An 11,127-nucleotide genomic window follows, 5' to 3' on the forward strand; every position below is an offset into this window, starting at 1 on the left:
CAAAAACTCTCAGCAGAAATATTGATAGGTTTAGATTAATATATGGACATAGTTACGGAATCCATCCCGTACGACTGCATACGACTGCATACGACTGCATACGATTGCAGACGACTGCATACGATTGCAGACGACTGCATGCGACCGCATACAAGTCGTGACAAGAACGAATTTGTTACATAATCAATTGCTATTTGTATAAGAGGCGGCATTGATATGCTGATATCATTATTATACATCAAATTGGCCAGTACACTTGTCAGTCGGGATTTTTATTTTGTATATTATAAATATATTGTAAAATTAAAGAAATGAAGATTTAGTTTTATAACCAAGTATATAATTGCATTGTGACGTACTTCTTGGAATTTTCCTGTTCGAGACATTTGAACTCCACAAATATTATATGGATTTACATTATTTTCTATACAAAGCCGCATCAAAAATCTCCGTGCGATGTGTTGAATAACAATTGCCAGACATGGTCTCCATTTAACCAACCGAGATTTAGCTCGAATCTGGAACAACACGTTATACATATTTATATTCGGTCTTTGATATACTAGTGGCATTATGGTAAGACATATTGTCTCTAAAAATTGTGGTATAATATGCACCGTAATTAACTTTCCGAAGAAGAAGTTTGTTTTTGACAGAAAATACTATTTGCCAATTTTATGTTTTTCGAGTTTCAAGTCATTCTGGATCGTGTGAAACCAAAATTGGTTGCTGTGTCTGAGTGTTTGCATGTATGTGTAAGTTTGTAAGCTAATATCGGACTCGATGTCTGTGTTTTTTCAAAAACGGCTGCAACGATTTCATAAATTTGAAAGCCATTTAATGGACTAAAGTTCATTTAGAGCAAATATTATTCGTCATGTTTTCGGCAAAAAGTTTGAACCAACATGAAAATTAAATTGAAAATATTTTGAAAGTTATCTCAAACCATAAAATTCGTAATTGTGCCATTATTATGTGACTAATTTTTAAAAACTGTTGTTGACCCTCATTTATATTAATTATGATTAACAGCATAGATCACATTTCAGATCGATTTACCAAAAAGTTGTTAAATATAGTGTAGTATTGCGGCTTCAATTACAGTCACGAACAACCCTGATATCAAGCAGTAGCGATATCAATTTTCACTTGGAAATATAAACAAACCCACTAACATGAAAATATTATAACAGCATATATGGAAATATATAAAACATACGAATTTGTTTTAGATATGAAATCTTAAATGCGAATTCATAATTAAAATAAAAATTTGCTTTTTTCAGTTTTACGACATATATAATTTAATTTATATTAAATGTTCAATAGTATAATTGAAAATGGAATAAAATTAGGTATTATGTGTAGAGTGAATTTCAAAATCGCAAATAAAGTAATAGTCTTTTATTAACTTCCCGTAGGGTAAGTTATAGCAATATGCCAAAAATTGAAAATGAAAATTTCTGCATATCTTCGCATTTCAGAGGTTTTTGAACATTTTGGCATACCTCAGAAAAAATGGATGTGTGTGTGTTTTGTGTATCCGCATGTTTTCGTCCACGTTTGGGCGCGTACGGATCAACCCATTTGAATGGTTTAAAACATAAACATTCGATTCCTATTGATAGGGAGATGTGCTGATTAGTTTTTGGCAAAGGCAGGTCCAGCCGATACGGAGATACAGAGCAAAGAGTGCAGGAAATAGAAATCGAGTTTTTTTTAAAAGAAAGGAGTATCCGATTTGAATGATCCAAAAAACATTCAATTTGTAATGATTGGGAGAAGTGGTTATTAGTTTTTAGTAAAGGTCCAGCCGTTTCGAAGACAGTTTTTGAAAGAACTAAGCATCCGATTTGAATGATTCAAAAAACTTTCTGATTGTGTTGACAAAACAATTGCTTTTGAAAAAAATAAATTTCATTTTATTTTTTGTATATCGAAAATAATTCAGATTTCAATTTTAATTTTGGCTAAAGTTTTAAAGCTTGCTTATATACTTTAAATAAATATTTATGACATTATGATTCATTCTTATAAATATTATACAATGTTACAGTATTATTAATAATGTATTTGAAAACATATAATACTTCGAATATTTTGTTACAGTCGGGAAGTACCAGCAATATGCTCTAAGGCACGATGCCATACACCACTAGTTTATTTTTTTATTTAATATATGTACTTACTTAAAAAAAGGCATAGAAAAGCCAACAATTTTATGGGCCTAAAATCTCAAGTCACAAATTATATTGATTAAGTCGATTATTTACTCATATCGAGATGTCCATGTAATTTGCCTTTAGGAAAAATATCACTTACAACTAGTTTGATGTATTCAAAATATTATATTATATATATATATATATATATATATATATATATATATGTTATTAATTTATTATTATACAGCAATCAGAACCGTGATTACATTCTATGAGCTGCTATGCTAATGTATATAAACTAAAGAGTATAAACTAAATAATAATGAATAAAGATAATAGCATAAAAATAGTAATTAATAATACGAAAAATATATAATAATAATTATAAATAATACAATAACATAATAATACTACAAAAAACATTAAATTAACTAACATATTTTGATGATTTACTATAAAAAATATAGAAATTGTTCCATTAAACAATTTGCTAGATTAGGATATTATCCAATGGTAATTTACGCTTGAGCCTCCTGGAGAGTGGTATCTCAAGCAGTTCTGCAACTATTATATTATATTATATATGTTAAATTATAATATTTTAGTGAATGTGCAATGTCACATAAAGGACAATGGGCGAGTCCATTATCATAGCATTCGGGGGTGGTCGTGTCTTCCGATTAGTGTTTTGATACGATGCATTGAAACTTCATATTAGTCCAGGAGGTTGCCACATAACCACCTGATGATACATTTTATACATAACAAAGTTGTGAATAAATAAAGTATTGAAATTATATTTGTAAACTAAATAGCAATTGAATCAATAATTTACAAGAAGACAAATAAAAAAACATAAACATTAAGTTGGAATTTTTATTTGTTTGAGAAATGATGAAGCCAGGAGGAACAAAAAAAAAATATAAATTGATTTAAAAATGGTATGAGTGGCATTTTGCCTTAAGGCAAGTTGCATAAACTTCCCGATATCTGAAAACAATCGTTCTAATCAATATTTAAGATTTTGCAACCTTTAAAATATAAAAATAACTATTTTGCAACTATTCAAAGTGATAAAAATATTAACAAGCCATTTCCAAAATTAAGCTTTCTTTTTTAGTAAATGATAATTTGCGTAACTTTCAATTTATATCTTTTAAACAAATTCATACATTTAATAAGTAGACTTCTAGTATTTTCAGATGGTTGGAACAAGAACTTTGTCACAGCATAAATGATTGTCGCTCAAAACTAATCAATGAAAGTACTTATCGAGTTCTATCAAATGGCTTTTAATTTTTGAAATAGATGTAGTCGTTTTTTAGCAAACGTCGATGAAAGGTCAACTTTGGTTCACGTGCTCACAAACTGTTTCGTAGACACATATTCTAATTATGGTTCCAAGCGATTCATTATGACTTGACGTCGATAAAACAAAACTTAGAAAATTGAATTTGGATATATGGAAAACATCAATGGTGTTTTCTCTTTCGAAAAGTTAATTAAATATAATAAATATAATAATAATAAATATAAAATTAAATTCAAGCAACTTGTTATTTTGTAACAAAGGTTTTAAACTATTCATCTCTTAATTATTAATACTTGTAAACTAATATAATTTACTGGAAAGTACGGAAGTATATGGCAACTATGGCCATTACTTTTGTTTACACTAGGCAACACTGCTGCTGCAGTAATATTGCAGTAGCAGCGGTAACTATTATTTAGTATAGATTTGGGATTTTAACTGTTCACGTCGATAGTACCTTTTATCAGTAATTCGATATAATTGTGATTTCCATACTCCGCTACAGTTTATTCGGCAAAAATAAATTGAATTGAATTAAAATAGTTGTATTTGCAATATTTTCCTACATATGATCTGTATTGTCTACATAAGATCTATATTGTCTAATATGATAATAATTTTCGTAGAAGTAAAGAGAATATTAAGAATTTCACAATAAAAATATTTTTTCTCCTGTCAATAGCAAATATCAATAAGATTATTCTGCAAGTGTCGCTGCCGCTTCGACTATTGCACAATAGGCCAAAAAATTTTGACAGTTTACGATTTGCACTCATTTCGCTTGCAGCAAGCATTGAGGTAACATGGACTGTTCTCACGCCTTGCGGTAGTACATCAAGGTATTTATAATATTATTTAATGGATAATTAAATAGTTATACATAATATTAGATTAGTATTTAATTTCATGAACATCCATCGTATGTGATTGCTGTATAAATGAACTAATTGTAGTAAATATATAGGAATACTATTTTATGGAAGTCATATACATTGATGGTCAGAGGTCAATTTAATTTAATAATTATTTTTTTTTACGTATTCCCAAATGCGAAATGACATTTAATGGACAATTATGTATATCAATCTTTGTTTTAAATATGTACTGGGTTTTTACATTGGATTGGAATTGGAACTTATTCTTTCCGGCATACAATAGACAATTAGAGTTTTTGCATGATTAATGCTGCAGTTTAGTATATGTATGTAAGAAAATATGTATGTACATATCTGAGGAAGTGTTAATTCATTAATAAACATTGATTTTTGTTGATATCCATGTATGTATTTATTAATAAATACACATCATTCTTTATACATTTGATTATCCGGATTTTCTATTATGTGAATACTCATCGACAACAATTTCCCACTTTATTATTAACACGTTGAGCCTGTCGTCGGCTTCTAGGGACCGACAGTCAACTTTTCGTTCGACTGGCGTCGGTTCTTGGAGACCGAGAAACGACACTAGGATTTTTCTTATGATTTGTGTGATTGACAGTAAACTATAATTTAGCCCAAATAAAATGCTATCAAATACAATTTTAATGAAATTTAATAAAGCATTCTAAACACAAACGTTACATGGTAAACGGTGCCGACTATTTGTCAACGTCGGCTGACGGGAAAGGAGAGCAAATTTGGCGCCGGGCTTAACGCGTTAATGATTTTTCCGTAGTTTTTGAAAAAGAAAGTATTACTGATAGTACATAATTTTTCCCATATTAAATCATAAAATGTATTATTTTATTTATTCGACAGATCATAGTATTCACAGATGGTTCATGTTATCGGGCTTATTCTTTATTGTCATGATTGAGTTAGTTAAACTTTACGTATGCACTGCAAGTATTTAAGAAAAACAATAACTCACCTACAAAATTTATATTTTGGTATTAATAAATAAGTCTTTATTAAGTTTATATGAAAAACTATAAAATTACATTTTTTTTAGCTTTATATAAAAACAATCTAACGATTTTGATGCACTCATTTAGAACTTGAAAGACATGATTATACAAGTTTGACATATTGACAATACTATCTGTACATTTAGGCAATGTATATTAGTTTTTATAACATGTGCTACAGATATATAATTAAAAAATTTTTGAATATTTTATGCTAGCCATAAATTATCAAAAATTGGCTTCTAATTCAAATTGTGTAAAATATATTATGATAAAAAATTGTACAAAAAGCATTAGTATATTTGTGAACTACAAATTGAAAAACTTTAATTGCCAAAATTACTTGATTTGTTTTATCCTATAATTATGACGAGTATATTCGTCAATTACGTAAGATATTGAACGAAAAATGTGAGTGTATTATACAAAAATGGAGAATTTAATACTAATTTTTACTTCTTTCGTTAACATAAAAATTTATTACGTACATGTTAAATGAAAAACGTAACAAATTCAATTGAATTGAATATTATACATTTCAATGTAAGAATTCGAATTTTTGCTGTGAAGTGATACGAACATTATAAAATATTATAGGCCTACGAAAAATAGTTTAATTACAAAAAATTGTTATTATTTGGAATTAATATTCTTAGTAAATGCTCCGCAACGTTGACGTGCATTCTTAATAAGGTAATTGCCATGTCAAGTATATGTGTATGAGATGATTTTGTGAAAGAAAGTTTTAGTGTAGGGCCATTTAATAATTGTAATGTTTAAGATTCCTTGATACATTTTGTTACTAAATTATCAAATAAAGTACCATGGCCTATGTAAAAATTTCAGATATCGTGGAGATTAACGTGTTAAATTGAAATCACTATTAGAACACGAATGTGAATGAAATTAGTGTTAAATAAATTGATTCAAATTAGTTCGAATACATGTACCAATAGTTGTTTTGAAAGATATTAATTCAGATTATTAGTTTATGATACGCAAATTTTCATAACGAGCAGATTATACATTAATTAAAGAGCATAAATTTTAAATTTTATGCAACTTGCCATTTACAACTAATTATTTTATACTGTCATAGTCACAAAATATCCTGAACATTTTTTTTTACAAAAATTGCAATTTAAGTACCAAAATGTTATTGCTTCATAAGCATGACGAATATACTCGCCAATACACAAAATTCTGCCACTTTTCTATGACGGATATACTTGTCAATTACGATTAACTGATGCACAATAATTTACTCAAGTTAGTTTTTTTTTTGATTTACAATAAACATAGAAAATACATTTATATAAATGTCAAAAATTAGGACTCTCGAATTTTTACTGTTATGAACTCCCTTCAAGGCCAAAGCATAGTAAACATTACGTAACATTGTCATAGTTCGAAAACAATTTATAAATATATATGCCTTGATAAATATTATTTATATAAGAATTTTGTTTTAATTTTAATTTTGTTTTCATTAAGTTTATATTGTAATGGATCTAAAGGTAGGACAGATGCGTGTCTTTTGTTAGGCATTTCTCATTATAATGGACTGTCAGAAATGGCTTATATTTTAATAACATACAAGAATATTAATACATAACTGAAAATGCGTCTGTCTCGAATGGCTGGTATATTATATAACATTTTCTAATCCTTGGTATTTCATCAGGTCTCCGAAAACAGACGTGGATTTATAATTAAAATAATTTCGAACGCTAGAATTATAAATGAAAGAAACATGTTGAAGTCTGTGAACGTAATGAATGGGAAAATCAGTTTCCATTTAGAATATTTATTAGCAATTAATTTTTTTAACATTAGCTATTATTTTTGAAAATGAACAATATTATATAAGTTAATTATATATGCATAAGGCATTAAAGTGCCTATTCTGCCGTGTAATAGTAATAGGCCAATGCCTACTTAAAAGCTATGCTGCGTAGCGCTTCTCATACAAAATGGTACTAAATACTGTCAACATTCCATGAAAACCTAAATATAACCTAGAAAACGCACAAATATCAAAAAACAGTGGTATTATCGCTGCGAGTGAAGTTGCATTTTATGTGTGAAACGCGTTATCGCACAATGGCCATATGGTATTCTTGACAGTATTTAGTACCATTTTGTATGAGAAGCGCTAAGTAACATTGGGTTATTTTTCCGTTGCATCGGAATTTAAATCATTTGTTCATAAAGTGGAATTAGGTGTAAGGGGCAATTTTGCCTCATGGCAAATTGAATGAACTTCCCGAACTTGGTGTAAATGATCGACTTAATTATTACAAATTCATATTTGGCTATTTAGATAAACATTTTAGCAGTTTGTTTGCATTATAAAATTTTTGCTTTTACTAAAAACTAATCAATGATGTTCTCAATTGAATTTTTTTAAACAAACTTATAAGATATGTAATTATATTATTTCTAGTATTCAAAACGCGCTTTTTTGTTCTAAAAACGCAACCAATTATTCCAAACATTAATGAATTTTTATAATTTATATAATTTTCGTAGGGTTTTGATGTTTTAGGATGTTTGTTCAGATAGCAATTCTTAATGTCTTATGTTTAATTTGAAACGTCAAAATATTTTTGGTTAACATTTACGTGCAAAGTAAGGGCCCAAGTCTTTATCGAGTTTTATCGAATGGTTATAAGTATGTAGTTTAAATAGTTTCTGCTGTTTCTGAGAAAATGTCGACCAAATGTCAAATCGGTACATATATTATGATATATCTTTATTATATCATACACTATTTCATATATCTTATACCACCTAATTTTTATATATAACTGACTTTTTTTCATATATACATGCACACATATTCTATATCAAACGATTCAGAATCACTTGAACGTTGAGTAAACATAAACATGAAACTATTAAGTCCGATTTTCTTCGGAAAGTTTCAAATTAGGGATTAAGGATCTTATCTTAGATCTATTGATCTAAGAAGCTCTTTACAGTTATTATATGGTACAAATAACAGAAAATTGATTTTTTTTCTTATTGGTAGACTTAAAATATATTAATTTTTTAAAAGAAAATTATGATTTTGTTCTAATAGCTATCTTGCTAATAGGATGTTCAGATATTTTGTTTATATACTTCTGCATAGTTTATGCAACTTAGATCTGAGATGTTCTAAAAATTTTTAATTTTTCCGAATCTTCCTAAATATTTTAAATATCGCCTCTTTTTTGTTTCGAATTTTATTTGTTTAATAATTACCTTATATTTTTTTAATGAACCCTGGTCTTAGTGATTTTTGTCGAGGCCTAATGATGTTTTTAAACCTAAAATAGTAAATTATATTTATTATTTTTGCGAGTTTCACTCTGTTCCTCTCTAACTAGAATGACAGCTCCAGGAACAATATTAAACCTGATAATGTCTGTGATTAATATCAAGGATTAATGTGTGAAAAGGGCCGTTTATGGCGTTGTCGTATATTACAATTTTGACGCGCGAAGAAAACCTTATTATTTAGAACACCCATGACGCATTAATTTATTATGCTACATCATAATATTAAGGCAGAAATATTAACGAAATTTATAAAGATCATTTTTCTGCAAAAGACTTAGATAATTATTATATCTGGGATAGTTTGGTACATTCTATTATAAAGTAGTACATAGAGTATAAAACAAAATATTTTTAATATTAAAACTTTTGTCTAACACTGAATTCTAATCCACTATTTTTTTCAGAATAACAAATGGATCAACAAGATACATCACAATTTACAATTAGCATACTCTGGCTTGTGGGTAAGTGTTTTTTAAATTTTAAGCATGCTCTCAACATTAACAATTTTTAACTCGATTGCATAAATACAAATTCCAAATGAAAATAAAAATGTTTTTTTAATACTTAGTATATATTATATATAAAAATCGTACAATATGGAAAATGCGTTATATAGAACACAATTCAGACTAATTAGTAGCGTAAACAAAATACTTCTGGAATAGTCAACTATCCAGATAATTAAACTATTTTTAACTGTTTATTATAGCCCATACATTTTCGAAGCCTTAATTTATTTATTTCTTGATTAATATAAGATTTTGAACTAATGTTTCTTTAAAAATCATTCTTATTTTTTTAAGTACTTCAACAAAATTGTATGTATTTTTTAATTTTTTTTGTCATTGATCGTCAATTTTGATTTTTTGGCTTTTTAAACTATGCGTAAGTGAAATTTTGCATCAAGGCAAGTTGCAAGAAAATACTGGCAATGAGAGCAGTTTTGTAGAATGTTCGTTGTTAGATGACGCAGATATAAAGAATCTTTTAAGGCAATTATTTTATGTAAACAATGCACAAATCCATAAGCTTGTGATATCAAGAATTTTGGGGAAAACGGTTAACAAAAATGCACTTTTTTGCTGGATTTTAAAATTGGATAATTTCTTTAGCTGCTTTCGAGTAAACGTTGGCGAAATTTAAATTCTGATTCATTAGATCACAAAAGCCACTTTTGAGACATCTTTTTTCAAATCATATTATTAAAAATTTCGGTGGATTTTAAAAATTATTTCAATTATTGTAGGGCTGTAAAATTTTACTATCTGTAGTATGATCATAATCAGTGCAAAACATTTCAGCAAAATTGGCTCTTTTTTTTTCAACATTAAATCAAAGCTGAAGGAAACGATTTGGACGATTTTCACCAAAATGCATCATAGTGATTCCCAACCAATAGCTTTCAGTTTTTAAAATTTTAATATATATTCAGGATTTTCGACTAAAACGTGAACGAAAATTTTTGTTTGTAAAATTCATCAACGCGAGTTCTAATTGAGATACAACGAATAGTTTTTAAAATTTTGAACTTTGTTCAGTCGTTTTTGAAAAAAAAAAACAGTCGAATAAAGGTCAAAAATTGGTTCACACACACTTTTTCAAATTTGGTCTCACCTGATTCTAAACATAAAATTAGCAAATCGGATTTTTGGGCGAAGACAAACTTCTTTGAGAAGTTAAAAAATATTAATAGTTTAGTAATTTAGTAATTGCTATTCTTCGAAAATCTTTTCATTATTATAGCATAAAAGCTATTAATTTTCAAAGATGGATTTAACGATGGATTCAATGATGGATTTAACTTCTTAATGTCCTAATGTTTTTCTAGACATCCTTCTAATTTCAAGTACTTCAACAAAATAGTATTTTCGCTAAACTTTGTACCATTTATAATGAAAAAGTTCTTCAAAATAGATTTGGTGCAATATTTAATAACAGAAATAGAGGTTCCTCAATATTAATCGTTTAGTTTAGTCAGATTAGTAGCAAAATGCTTGAGAAACCGTAAAATAGAAGTAAATTTTCGCATATTTTGATTATTCACTTCCCATAGGGTAATTTATTGTAATCGTTAAAAAATCAAAATTATTTTTTTTTGAATTTCTTCACGTTTTGAAAGTTTATGAACCTTTTGGCATACCTCAAAAAATGAATGTGTGTATGTATGGATGTATGTATGGATGTATGTATGGATGTATGTATGGATGTATGTATGGATGTATTTATGGATGTATTCATGGATGCAATTTTTCTGGCGCACGGATCAACCGATTTAAATGGTTCAAAAACATTAGATTCCTATTGATAAGAAAATACGCTGATTAGTTTTTGGCAAATGCAGGTCCAACCGTTTCGGATATACGGAGTAAAGAGTGAAGAAAATAGAAATCGAGTTTTTGAGAGAACGG

Source organism: Ctenocephalides felis, unplaced genomic scaffold, assembly GCF_003426905.1.
Source record: "Ctenocephalides felis isolate EL2017-DRISC unplaced genomic scaffold, ASM342690v1 CF-g0.4_SCAFFOLD_00845, whole genome shotgun sequence".
NCBI classification, from domain to species: domain Eukaryota; kingdom Metazoa; phylum Arthropoda; class Insecta; order Siphonaptera; family Pulicidae; genus Ctenocephalides; species Ctenocephalides felis.